The sequence below is a fragment of the Argiope bruennichi genome, chromosome 9 (assembly GCF_947563725.1).
Source record: "Argiope bruennichi chromosome 9, qqArgBrue1.1, whole genome shotgun sequence".
Lineage (NCBI taxonomy): Eukaryota > Metazoa > Arthropoda > Arachnida > Araneae > Araneidae > Argiope > Argiope bruennichi.
In genome coordinates, this window is record NC_079159.1 from 17739865 (window position 1) to 17753614 (window position 13750).

Below are 13750 nucleotides of genomic sequence, written 5' to 3' on the forward strand. Positions count from 1 at the left end.
CTAACGACAAGTATCTTTTATAAATCACTTATCAAACTTATCGAATAAATAATAAATCAAGCGAAAATTTGAGTATAATTGAAAAATTCCTAAACAATATTTGGAAGAGTGATTGGAATATTAACACAGGCTATGATTATTTATTCAAATGCTCGCATGAATTGTTCTAAAACTTGTTTTCCCAATGTTACCCAAAAAAAGTCGTTTGAAAGTAGGACATTGCTCATGAAAGCATTATTCTCAACTTCAAGAAATGTCAAAAACAGAAAAGAACAATTCCAATGATAAATGATCGAAATGGCAATTTGGTTGTATTTGCTGTGAAATGAAGATTGGATATTCTAAATAAATGAATTTGCTTTTCCTGAATTTCATAAAACCTTGAAAGAAATTTTACTGCTCTAAAATTTTTATAATGGTTACATCATGATTTGTAAATTTATCCGAATTACTATATAGTTATGGATTTTTCTAGAAATCCATATTTTCTTAGCTAGAAATAATAATTGTCATGAGCTCATCAATTCTTTATGGAATTCAGATTTTTCTTGGTTAAGAATTGCTAATGCTATGTTATTACGTAATTATTACTTTTTTTTACTAATACTGTGAGATTATCAGTAGCATTTGAAATTTTAGATTGTTTTAGGAAATATCGTTTGGTTGGAAATAATGACTTTTTTTTAGATTATGATTTCGTATATAAATCTAGATTCTTTTAATAGTATTCCTTATATAATAAATATGTCATTTTTATCGACAAATAAAGAATTTTTTTAATTGAAATATCAAAACTATGGGATTATCTTTTCATTGGTAATGCCAGTCCCCCCCCTTCTGGAATAAAAATTTTTGTGGAATTTATCGATGAATATTATTTGATAATCATCGATGAATACTGGGCATTTGGTTAGATTAGAATGCTATAGGTATATCGATTCATCGATAATTTAAAAAAAAAATTGTTGAAAAAATAGTATTTTCGGATTTCGTTTCGTTTTGACTTCATAATATAATTTTGTTTGGGTTATGAATATTAAATTATATGCAATTTTTAATTCATCAGTAAATTAAAAAAAAATTCTATTTGGGATTAAAAAATTTTTAATTGCCATAAGACTGTCAAATCGTCGATGGTTATAGCATAATTATTTTTAAGCAGAACATATTTTACTTATTTATCATTATTAGTTTAAAGCCAAATGATACGTTTAACAAAAAATAAATCAATAAAAATTTCAGATTTGGAAATTGCAAATGTATGGAAATTATGGAATTGTTCTTAACATGAAATAAATTATCTATATGTTGATTACGTCTGTATTAAGATGATTTAAAACTAAAACGAATTGTTTATACACTTTTACTTTTTAGTTTTGGAATCAAATTAATTCAGAAGAAACACTGTAAAAGAAGGATTTATACAAATATAATTTAAGATGAGCCAATGATAATTTGACATTATATTTTCTTAACGTATATATATATCAATGAAATGAAAACAAAATTGAGACGAATTCGATTGCTTTTATTGCAATTATTATTTTTATTAAATATTTGAGGCATAAAGTATCAGTCGAAATTAGGATATTCAAAAACTTTTGTGATTAGTTGGCAGTTACCGATTAACAGTTTATCGGTTTAATTAAAAGCTTTATGTTTAACTATCATCAAGTTTAATTATTATTTCTCTATCAAACTGTATGATTAGATACAAAGCATTGGAAGTTTCTAATTCAAATTAAATCATGCGATTTTGGAACGCTTAGAGCTTTCTTGGCAAACATTTGAATAGCGTTACATTTTGGATTTATGAAGATATTTCCAAACATTCAGTGTAAAGCTATTATAATTTTTATTGTAAATTATGCTATAAAATAATTATTGTTAATATTTAAGCTTTATATCTATGATTTATTTAGTTTTTCCAAAGTCACAAATGCATTTATATAGAAGTACACTTTTGAAATTATTAAAAAATCTTTATTAATAACTTGCTTTATATCATTCATTATAAAGCAAGTATTTCAAATTCCTTTTGTGAATATTTATTTTCTTCTGTATTTCTCATCATTAAGTCCATTGCGAAAACAACTTTAACAATACAGATAATTCGTATCATTCGAAAATAACATGGAAAATGTAACTTCGCATTCCATATAAAAACAAGCAGTAATATTCTGTAAAGTCAGGTCTGTTTTTTTTTTATCTTTAATCAGGATGTGTAATGAATTACAGAATTAAACTGGAATAATATATATTTGAAGTATATCATATGAATATGAATTTACATTTTGATTTAATCCTTTTTTTATACCATAAGAAGTATGTTTATCACAAAATTCATCAGCTGTTGTGTCTCATTAATTAATATGTTTTACCAAACGATTTCATTCTTCTTACTGTTATTTTGAAATTTTAATGAGTCAACGGATAAAGAAGAAAAAAAAGGTTAGCGTTAGTTTTCGGCAATTTTATCTACGGAACAAATATTTGACTATTTCAATTTCTGATTTTCAACTATAAATAAATATCTTAATTCTTAATTAATTATAAATTAATGAAGTTGATTTTAACTAATAATTTAAATTAATTTCTTCTCGTAAGTCAAAATAAATTTCTCTCGTGTCATCTTTGGCAAGTTTTTTTTTTTAATTAGTTCCTGGCATGTTGTTAATAGTATCCGAAAATCGAATTTTTCTCAAACGATTTAAATCAAAGTTTAACAGATATCTAAAATTGTAATCACCAGATCACTTGCCAAATTTTATATATTTAAATCATTCCGCCTTTAATTTATCGCATTTACATACTTGTGAAAGTATAGACAGACAGACAATCAGCCCGTTGTTGGATTTGGCTCCAAATTTGACAATATAGATGATAAATCTATGTAAAGTATTATATCTATCAGACTCTCTTCGTTCATTTTTAGTTTAAATTCGAACAGCCGAACAGACGTAGTGCCTTCCTACACATAAAGAATTTGATACAATCTACAAATTTGGTATAAAAATCGTATATCGAATTTCAACCGTCTAACTCAAAGTGTTTTTGAGTTACCTTTGTCACAGAAAAATAGACAGACATTTCCCAAAAATGTGTTTTTCGAATTCCGGGAGATCTAAAACGTAAAGATTTGTCAAAATCTCGAGTTTGAATTTTTTTTGACGATTACTATACTTTCTTTATACTACATATATCGTAAAATAATTAGTTAGTTGAAGTTTTTTGCATTTGAAAAAAAATCGCAATTGCTTTAAATAATTTCTTTAACATTTTGAACTAGAATTCTTATTATCATTGAAATAATTTATATATTATTATTACACACTTCTTAAATGAAATAAAAAAAGTAAATCCTGCTTTAAAATTTATCCGTCTTATTGTTGGGAGCCGTGGTGTTAAGGTCTCGGCTAGTTAGCCATAGGGTTTCAGGTTCGAGACCCGATTCCACCGAAGAACCGACGTGTAAGGGAGTCTGGTGCACGTTAAATTCGTCAGGGCCAAACGTCCTCTCGCTGGTGTGGTGGGAGTGGTGTGGAGATGTGGGTGCAAGCTCAGGTGTCATCCTCGTCATCTGACTGTGGTTCAAAATTGCGAGGTCCGTCCCGTAATAGCCCTAGAGTTGCTTTCAAACGGGACGTTAATGTAAATAAACTAAACCGTCTTATTGTTGGTATATAATAATTTTACCCGATTATTTAATATTGTTTTGTGAGGATAATTCATATTTCTTAATAAACATTCCACATTCCTTTGATTTTTATGAAATTTTCTCAGAATAATTTTGATTTCTTGCATATTTGTCCTATTTCTTGATTAGTCTCAATCCATTATTTATTTTAACATAAGACGATAATAAATAAGGGATGAAATTTTGATTACGAGTGACATTTTGATTGTAAGATTTATCAAACTTTCTCTATCAAAATTTGCCAGTTTTCCTCTAAAATATTTCAATTAATTTCTAAATGTTGGCTTTTGATTTTTTTTATGTTAATTATTATAAAATATGTTTTCCAACAATACTTATTTTTCAGTTATATTTAAATTTAGCACTCACATGCCTGTAGTTCAAAATTTGAATTAAATTGATTTTCCGTTGTTTTCTTTTAAATTGAATTAATTTAATTTTAACTAATCAATCTTTTGATGCTGAATTATAATTTTTTACAAAAAAACATTCTTAATACTATAATTGAAAATGGTGAACTTAATGAACTTAAGATCGTTTATTACAAATGTTGGTTTATTCATTTTGAATTTTTAACATTACGCTCAGGCATCATGTTTATAATTCTATAAATGATACCTTTCCAGTTTTTCATAAAAATAAAACTTTAGCGATCCATAATTTGCATTATATACATTTTTGGCAAAATGCCTAAATGACACCATTCATCGTCTATGTTAACCCATTGTGCGAAAATGAGACGGTTTATGTTGTCTGCAATACAACCTTTCTGAAAGTAGCTTACCATTATTTAGTTTTACAAACATTTTACCACTAACATTTATAAATTCCACCCAGAAAAGTATTTACGTTTTCTTTTTCCTCATAAATCTATGTTTCCCACAGTGTTCTCAACATTTCCTCTTCGCCATTAATTTGAATTCTTTTCTTGTAGTGACGTTTTCGTCTTCCGCTTTACAGCAGGAAACTCGTTTGTTGTTGCCAGACAACAAATTCTGAAATTGCTTCATAAAAAAAAAAAGACAAAAGAAAAGAAAATAAGATTCAAACAACGGGCACAAAAGTGTTTGAGAATTATGAAGTGATAATCAGTATGTCTGCTGCAAATTCGTCCTGGTTAGTATTGTATTTTACGTAAATTGTATATTGGAGTTTTCTTTTTTTGTCTTAAACGAATGTGGATTAAAATAATGTTTTTGATTTTCTTTCTAATATAATTTTCTGGGGAAAAGATCCTCAAAAAAATAAATAATTTCGTCCCTTGCCCTTTATTATGTTTGTTTCATAAAAAGTATTTGAATTCTGATTTAAAAAAATCCTGCAATTTATATTTATTTAAGGAAACATTCATCATAAAAATTAAGCTAAAAATTGGTGTATTTCAAAAAGGTTTTGTACTTACAATTGAGTAAAGAATTATAAAATAGGGTTAATTAAAATAAAAAAGAACACAACATTTATCATATATACGAGTATATAATATTATGGTATGGAATTTCTGTTTTGATTGCGTTTTAAAGTAATTTCATTTTAAATTGAAACCGTTCAAATAACTATTGATTAAAGTAGAATCAATGGTTTGGTTGTAGTGATTTAATTGATATGCTGAAAATGATTTTTTATTTCTTTGTTATATTCTTTTCTATATGTCATAAGGTATAATCCCAACAAATCATTATCTAAATCTCTTGTATGAAAATAATTTTAAACTAAACTTAATTTAAGTTAATTCAATGCCATTTTTAATTTTTTGTTACACATTTCAAATTAATAATTTTGAACATCAGATGATAAAAACTAGGCCTTTCCTAAAATGATCTTGAAAAATTAAAATGATAATCAAAAGGAAATTAACATATACGAAATTCGTTACATTGAAAATCCTTTATTTATTTATTAAAATGACATATTTAAACGAAATATTGAGAGAAGTAGTACCTACTTTGAAGATATTCTATCGTAGGTCAGTTATCGACATAATTTTCATGTTGAAGTTTTGAAAACTATTAAATATTAATTGTCTTACTTAATTAAAAATGATATTTAACTAAACGGAATTGAGAGCTTAGATTTCAATATTGCTTTGACTGGATTTTGAATCGTCAGGATTTCATCTGAATAACTTATCCCATTAATAAAGTGGAGATTATTCAGAACAATTTTAGCCATTTGTTCTCATTTGGGTCCTATTTCGACATACATAATTCCATAGATTCAAATTCTAATTGTAAGATATCCCAGCGCATTTCTTCTGATGTTGCTAGTACAATTGTTTGGCAGTTTCAATGTTAGTTAAACACTTTTATAAAAAAGGAAAATATAGTTAACTATATTTTCGAATAATAATTGTTCCTATGTTATATATGTTAAATATAGGAGGTTTTTATTATTTAGAAAAAAAAGTAAAGTAAAAAAGATTAAGTAAAGAAGACATTAGGCGTGTCTAATTGAATTAATCTAATAAACTTTCCATTAGAGGAAGAAATCTGCTTTTATTGATCTTCCAAATTTGGTCGTTCTTATTTTGATCTTGCACATTTGGTTGTTTTACTTTTTAGTAAACGATGTATGGATGAAGTATTTTCGAACTCGAGATTTTGATGAATCTCCTTGAGTTCGAAAAACGCATTTTGGGGCTTTATGTTTATCTGTCTGGGAACATGATAACTCAAAAAGAATATCAGCTAGATGGATGAAAATTGGTATACTACTTATGGCTAAATTAGTAAAGTAAGGGTTGGGATAGCCTGGTTTGGTAGGGCGTTGGATTCGCGTCCCTTGGGGTGCGAGTTCGAACCCCTCCGGCCGAAGACTCTCCATGTGTGTAGTGGCTGGCGCACGTATAAATTTGTCGTGGTCCCAAAGTCCTCCATGTCTAGAGTATAACGACTAGGGGTACTGGATTAGGGGTGATCGTTCTCTGATTCTGGTCTAAATTACGATTTGTAGATGTGTGAATGAAATGAATGAATGAAGTCCGCCCCGTAAAAAAGGGTTGTGACATGTGTATAGCTAAGTCGTACTCTTGGGCCTAGATGGCGCTACTGAAAAACAAGAGACGCACCCTTGGCTTAAAATGACCGACTTCTGAAGTCAGTGGGCTTGTCTATGGCATGTGCCATTAGAAACAACACCAACAGTAATGTAACTTTCAAGTTTTGAACAAAATCCAATCACAGGAAGTATGTCTCTGGCTATTCGAATATAAGCGAAACTACAAAAACATGCAGAGCTAGATAGATGAAATTATATATGGTTTATAATCTAATTTTGAGCCAAATCTGTGGAATGGTTGACCGACTGTTCGATTTGTCTTGTCACGAGCACATAAACTTAATAACTCAAAAGTGCAATGACCTAAATATATAAAATTTGGTATGTTATTTTGTTGCAATAATTACAATTTCGTATCAAATTTTGATGTTAATTGATTAGGAACAAGGCATCAAAAACTCAAATTTGATTTCCGTGCTCTTATTGTTAAATACAAGGAATAGAACACCAAAAATTAGCCAGGAATCGCACGATAGATCCAGTAAAAATGCTAAATTCAGGCCGAATTTCAATATTTTGTAAGTATTGTTCGTCCTTGCCATGCATGGATTCGCAGCCTTACATAAATTTCACAATTTTGTACATCTGGAGGGGGATACGCCTTTAATTGAGAGAATACAAGAAAGTTTATGGGAACCCCCTCCTGCTGGTTTACATTGTGGAAGATTGTTACGAGCGAAGATAGAATCTGGGACCTTGTGGTTCGCATCCCAGTAACATGACCATGATACAAAAGCAATTCCTCGGGTAGCGTAGCTGTTAACTGGCTTATAAGCTTTCACCACAACGTATAGTTATTGAACTGAAGGAATGCAATTCTTATTGAATTTGATAGGATTTTAATGGTTATTTATAATATGGGATCAATTTTTTTCAAGGCATTTATATGATTCTTACAAGAATATCAAGAAATTTTATAAATCCAATTATGTAGAAATTAGTCCGCAAGTGGTTATAGTACTGACAATCTATTATACTTTCAAAATTCAAAATTTTTTTTTCAAAATATTTATTTTGTTCTATAGTATTATATGCTTTCAATTTATTCTACCCTATCTCATATATGGTTATGGAGAGAAATTGAAATTGGAAATTTCAATTTGTTTATTTATTAACAATTTGAATTTTTTAACAAAATTTAAGAAATTTTTTAAATTATTTTTCGAGTTCTTTATATCTACATTTGAGTTATCTGAAATAAAAAATAAATGAGCTTTCTTCTTAAAAATAACAAACTCAGTCATTTTGTAATTGTTATTATTTAAAAATCAATAGAAATGGATTTATTGAGAAAAATTAAAAGGTAGTCATGCTATCTTAAAAAAAAATGTTTCCTGCGAAATTTTAACTTTACAATTAATCAAAATTAAAAACAAAAATTTGTTTTAAAGTTCAGAAACCATAAATGTGAGTAATAATCACGTGTTTTCAAATTTGTCATTTTTTTCAATACTGTTTCAGACATCACAATTTTAGTTTGAAATATGAGTGGTTGTAAAATAATATATAATGTTTATATAATGATTTTTTCTTCTGTCTTTAATATGCTTCTAAACTCCAAATGATGAATTGTTTTGATGATTATTTATTACAAGAAAAATTATTTTTTATAAAGATCGTGAATTATTTGGTTATGATTATCATAAATGCTAATATTACGGATAAACTTTGGCATGCTATAAAGAGAATTTAATTTTTCTATATAAATATCCTAGATTATTTCAAACGATATCTATTTTATATAATTTTTATTTTATTTAAACCTACAGATTCATATAATAGCATAAAATTAAAAATATTATTAACTTTTTATTTATAGTTTTTATTAAGTTATTATTTGCATATTGCCTATTACATATAAGAATTTCCCGCTTTTTCGTAATAAGAAATAAGATTTTTATCTTTTCTATTTTTCCATTTTTCCATTTAGTCTTTTTTTTAATTACTCTACTTTTACATTGCCAGCTATTTATCTCAAAATCTATCTTCATTAAAATTATGTTTAATATGATGTTTTGTGGAATGTCATGTTATAACCTTATGATTTTCATTATATATATATATATATATATATATATATATATATATATATATATATATATATATATATATATTGTGAAAAAAGTTATGCTTTAGCATAAATTTTTTCAACATCTTTATTAAAACGAACACGCACACAAAAATACAATTATTGTTTTTAAGTATTACTTTTCTATTTATAATAAATAATAATTTTTATTTATTTATTTATCCTTCTCCATTTCTTTTATTTTTGTTTGCTTTTTAATAAAAAAATTATTTTTTATCTGCTCGAATGATATATTATTTATTTTTGCAATCAATTAACTTTTCATGTTGTGACAATCTTCATCAAAGATTTATCAAATAAATTTTATATCCTTTAAAGTTTTTATTTTATTGTTATGATTTCTTTAATTTTTTTATTGAAACATAATGAAAGCTCAGTGTTCATAAAACATTAATAGAATGGCAATCTACTTGCAATCATTCTTTGAATTTTATTTGTGATTGATTTAAAATTTTAAAAATAAGTGTAGTTAAAAAATTTCCATTGAATTATTTTTCATTTATTTCAGCAAGCATTATAATAATAATAATAATAATTAAAAAAAACATATAAAAATTGTGGTAATCATTTTCGTTGAATAAAGTAAAATTTATTTCCTTTATAATAGATAATCTTTCAACCAGATAACCTTTTCAATAAACAAGTATTTCGCAATATATAAATTCACAACCATTTTATGCATTAATGTTTATTTGAATAGAGTTTCACTCATATTATATGCAATCAATTGTTTACATATTTTTTGGCTTATAATCCGGAAAGAAATTAAAATATTTATCATCCATGCAAAAAAAAAAAAGTTAAAAACATTTCAATCCTGTTATTGTATGAACAAAAAAATTTAAACATTCCTGTTTAAATTTTCTTATGAAAATCATAATTTTAAACATACAGAATGACTAAAAAAGTTGCTTTTTAAAGTGAAGTCAATATAAACATCATCATCATTTTGTCAAATTTTGATTTGTAATTGTGCATAAGCTTGGTTTAATGATGTTTAGAAATGTATTGATTGCTCTACAATTGTTTATGATTTTCTTATACTAAAGACAATCAAATCCGAAATTCATTTAAAATCAAACGTCTATGAAATATAGAACATTCTTTTTTTTATGATGGATTGATGTTTTGGGTATTACTAAAAATGCCTTTTCTTTGTTTAATGTAAAAATATTTTTATACGTTAGTTTTCAAAAATCAGTTTAGTTCGTTATTGATTTCCAGCATTCGTATTTTCTTATCAATCATTGGACAAAAAAATAAATAAATAGAACTCGCTTAGAATGTTCTATTTTTAAATCAGAAACAAATTATTAAAACCACATCCAATGAAATCAGTTCATGAAACGTCATACTAAGATGACCAATAGTCATCATGCATGTCATTTAACTGCAATTTGTCTTACATAGTGCTTTTATACTTTTCTAATCTTTTGAAATGTATCAAAAGATAGTTTGAATTTACTCCATTCTTATGACTTTCTTCAGATTATCAATGCAATATAGTAATGATGTCTATTTCTAAATTGTGTAGTATTGCAAAAAAGCATCTCATTTTTGTTTTTTTAAATAATTTTGGTTAATTTTTATTATATAATAAAATAATTTGTTTAATTTATTTGAACTGTAGGTAGACATTATATTTTAATAAAAAAATACTGTTGAGAATTATTATTATTATTACTATTATTTACTATTAACTTATAGTTGAAAAAGGAAAATATCGTATATTGTATCATAACTCGATGAAAATTCTTTTTAATCATTTTCTATGAATTATATGCTTTGTTTTTAAAACAAATATAGGAGATTATTAGATACCAACTTTTCTATTTAATTCTTTTTACTACTAAAATGATGGAAATGACATAATAAATTGAAAAAGGTCATTCTTCCAATTTATATGGCAGAAATTTGATAAAATTGTTGCATAGCTGACTTAAAGAGTGAAATTTTCATTATCCTTGATTTTGTTTTGATGTGCATAATTTCTTGAAATTAACTTTACAAAGTATAAATTGACAATTTTAAATATAAGCTAACGTTAAACAAGTTATAAAATGTCTTTCTTTTTTTAATGAAATAAATAATAAAAATATATGTGACATAGTTATAGTAATATATCAAATTCTGTTATAACTATTAAAGCTATTACTTCTGAGCTAAAATGAAAAGTTTTACACATAAGTTGATGAAATAATGATAAACTTTACACATTTTGTTTAACTTGATTTATTTCGTGTTTTTTCAATAATGTTAGTTTTTAATAGACTTTTCCTTCATTTCATAATGTGCTAGAGATTTAATATTCTCTTTATTTAAGCATCTGCGAGGAGAATATGTTATTTTAAAGATTTCAGAATTCGTTGATTTGTTAATTTATTATTTAATATAATTTTTATTTCTATAGCTTAGTGTTATCTGGTAGTGAATTTAAGAAACAGTTCATTTAAAAATACCGAAAATTTTAGAATAATAAATTATAATAGTTGACAAATAAATTTATGGGGGATATAATTCGAATAAAAAATATACTTTTTAATTCTTTAATGAAAGTGAGTTTTTTAATTTTTTGAATCAAATTTATTATTTTAATTGATTTGAAACTATCCTCGCCAGTAATCTAATTCTGCATGAGCTGATTTTGTAAATTTTGTATAAGCCGTGGTTTCAACTTATCTTTCACTATTTTGAAATTTACATTTCGTATTTTTTTACTCATTATCTCACCCCCAAGTTACATACATCCAAAATCATCTGCCACTTTTATATAATTAATGGTAAAGATCGATCGTGTGATTCGAAATTTTGGATTATTTTATTAAATTGACTTATTTGTCTGTAAAAAATTGTATAATAAAAAGATTGATATAATTGTCTGTCTAATAAAGTTAAAACAATTGTCTAAAAAATTTATTAAAAGAAAAACATTTTTTGCCCAAAATGTTGTCTTTTTTTCAATTGTCAAATCTTTCGAATATAATCCCAGACGAATTAACAGACTGAATTTGAGATCGCAAAACAGAAGTTCATTTCTTTTAATATTTACTGTAAATGAAAAAAAAAAATACTGTTAACGAAAAATCAAATCGCTTTAGTAAACAGAAAGGAAGAACTGTGCTGAACTAATTTTCTTTTTAAAATAAAATAATAATTTTTTGTTAAGCGATGTTATTTTCTTATTCACAAAGTTATAACACAATTGAAAATATCTTTCCTTTTATAAGTGAAATAACGATTTTTTTTCCCTCGCCTTACGAAATGTGGTAACTTAGTTGAAGAATTGTATAATGGATTTTCAATCATATCTTAAAAAAGATTCGGGTTTCAATTTGAAATTTTGGTTTTTGTGAATCTGTAGTTAAGTGATTAAAATTAAAGCATTAAAAAAAGTGTTAGACAATATAGTAGTTAAATTTTTAAAATTTTATAAATTAAAATGGGGGCAATTATAAAAGTACGAAATCCGATTTTTCGCACTGTGTTTTTAATTTTTTGTATCTGTAAAAAAGATTATGTTCAGAAGACAATGACAAATTTTCAAGTTTTATCTCTAATGATTCTTTTATAATCTCAATAATTGTTTTTGAGTTAAAATGAAAGATATGAATTATTTATTTATTGCTATTTTTAGAAGAAAAAAATGTCGTCTGCAAAATTCACAATGATGCCAATAGAAGAAAAAAAAATCAAGATAATTTTTTAAAAATGCATTTTTGTAATTAATATATTTGTAATTTTTAATATATAAATGTAACATAAGTGTTAATATATCATATTAGCATATTACATTTAGAAGTGTCACATAAATATATAAAATATGGTTTCAGGATCTTTTTTTGGTCTTTATTCTTTTTTTTAACTGTAAAAAATTCTGTAATCTCATCTATAAAATAAAATTCGTTTCGAGATCTTAAGGACGCAAATTTATAGATATAAAATTGTAGGTCAATGAACACATGCATAAATGATTAATCACTTAACTGTTTTATTTTCTTTACTATCTAATTAGATGACACCTTCTATTTATATTATATTTTCTTATTTTGATTTAAATGAAAATCCATTGAATACTTGACTTATCTATATATTTGAAGTACTTTTAATATTGAATTATAATCGTTATGAAAGGTTTATTTTTTGCTTACATCTATCAAAATTCGATAAATCGATGCACGTATAGCACTCGGTCAAAACAGTTAAGGGGTTAAAAAACAAATTTTAATTATTAATAAATTGGTCAAATTAAAAAGACTTTTCAATTACTATCATTCGCAGAAAAAAAAGATACATCCGACAGACAGAAGTAATGTGTATTTTTTATTTAAATTTTTTTCTTAATTTTATTTATTTATTAAATTATTTTATCAAAACTCTCATATTATCATTTATTGCCGGATGAATAATTTAAGAAACCTTTCAATATAGTTATGGTTTATTAAAGTGAATCTATTCTTGATTCAAATATGAATGTAAAATTCGTAAGATTCAAAGGAGCGTCATATCGATTTATGGGATGAAAAGTCACCGAATAAATCAGTTCACTCAAGCTTTCTTATGGAGGCCGTGGTGGCTTGGTGGTAAGGTCTCGTCTTCGAGACCCGCTTCCTCCGAAGAACCGTCGCGTAAGCGGGCTTGGTACACGCTAAATCATTCAGGGCCAAATGTCCTCTCTGGTACGGTGTGGCAATTTTTAAAGGAGGGCACCAGCTCAAGTGTTGACCTCGTCATTTGACCACGGCTCAGAATGACGAGGTCTGTCCCAAAGCAGCCATTGGAGACCTTAATATAACTAACTCTCTTTCTTTTGAGAGATAGCATTAATGGTTTGGTTGTGTTAACTATATCACGATGATGGGTTATATCCTCTACAAGATGTTTTGGTGTTTTTATTATTGACCTTAGAACTG

The 13750-nt window shown here is 26.1% G+C and overlaps 1 protein-coding gene across 2 annotated transcripts in view; it reads left to right on the forward strand.

The window, feature by feature from the left end:
* Positions 1 to 13750, forward strand: part of LOC129984283 (sine oculis-binding protein homolog) — a 253535-nt gene that overhangs the window by 165067 nt on the left and 74718 nt on the right. Inside the window, exon 1 of one of the 2 annotated variants that reach the window (XM_056094137.1) lies at positions 4756 to 4813. The exons of the other annotated variant lie outside the window; for it this stretch is intronic. The gene's annotated coding sequence lies outside the window, so the exon portion shown is untranslated. Of the gene's footprint in view, positions 1 to 4755; positions 4814 to 13750 lie in introns of those variants that run through there. 2 annotated transcript variants of the gene reach the window in all.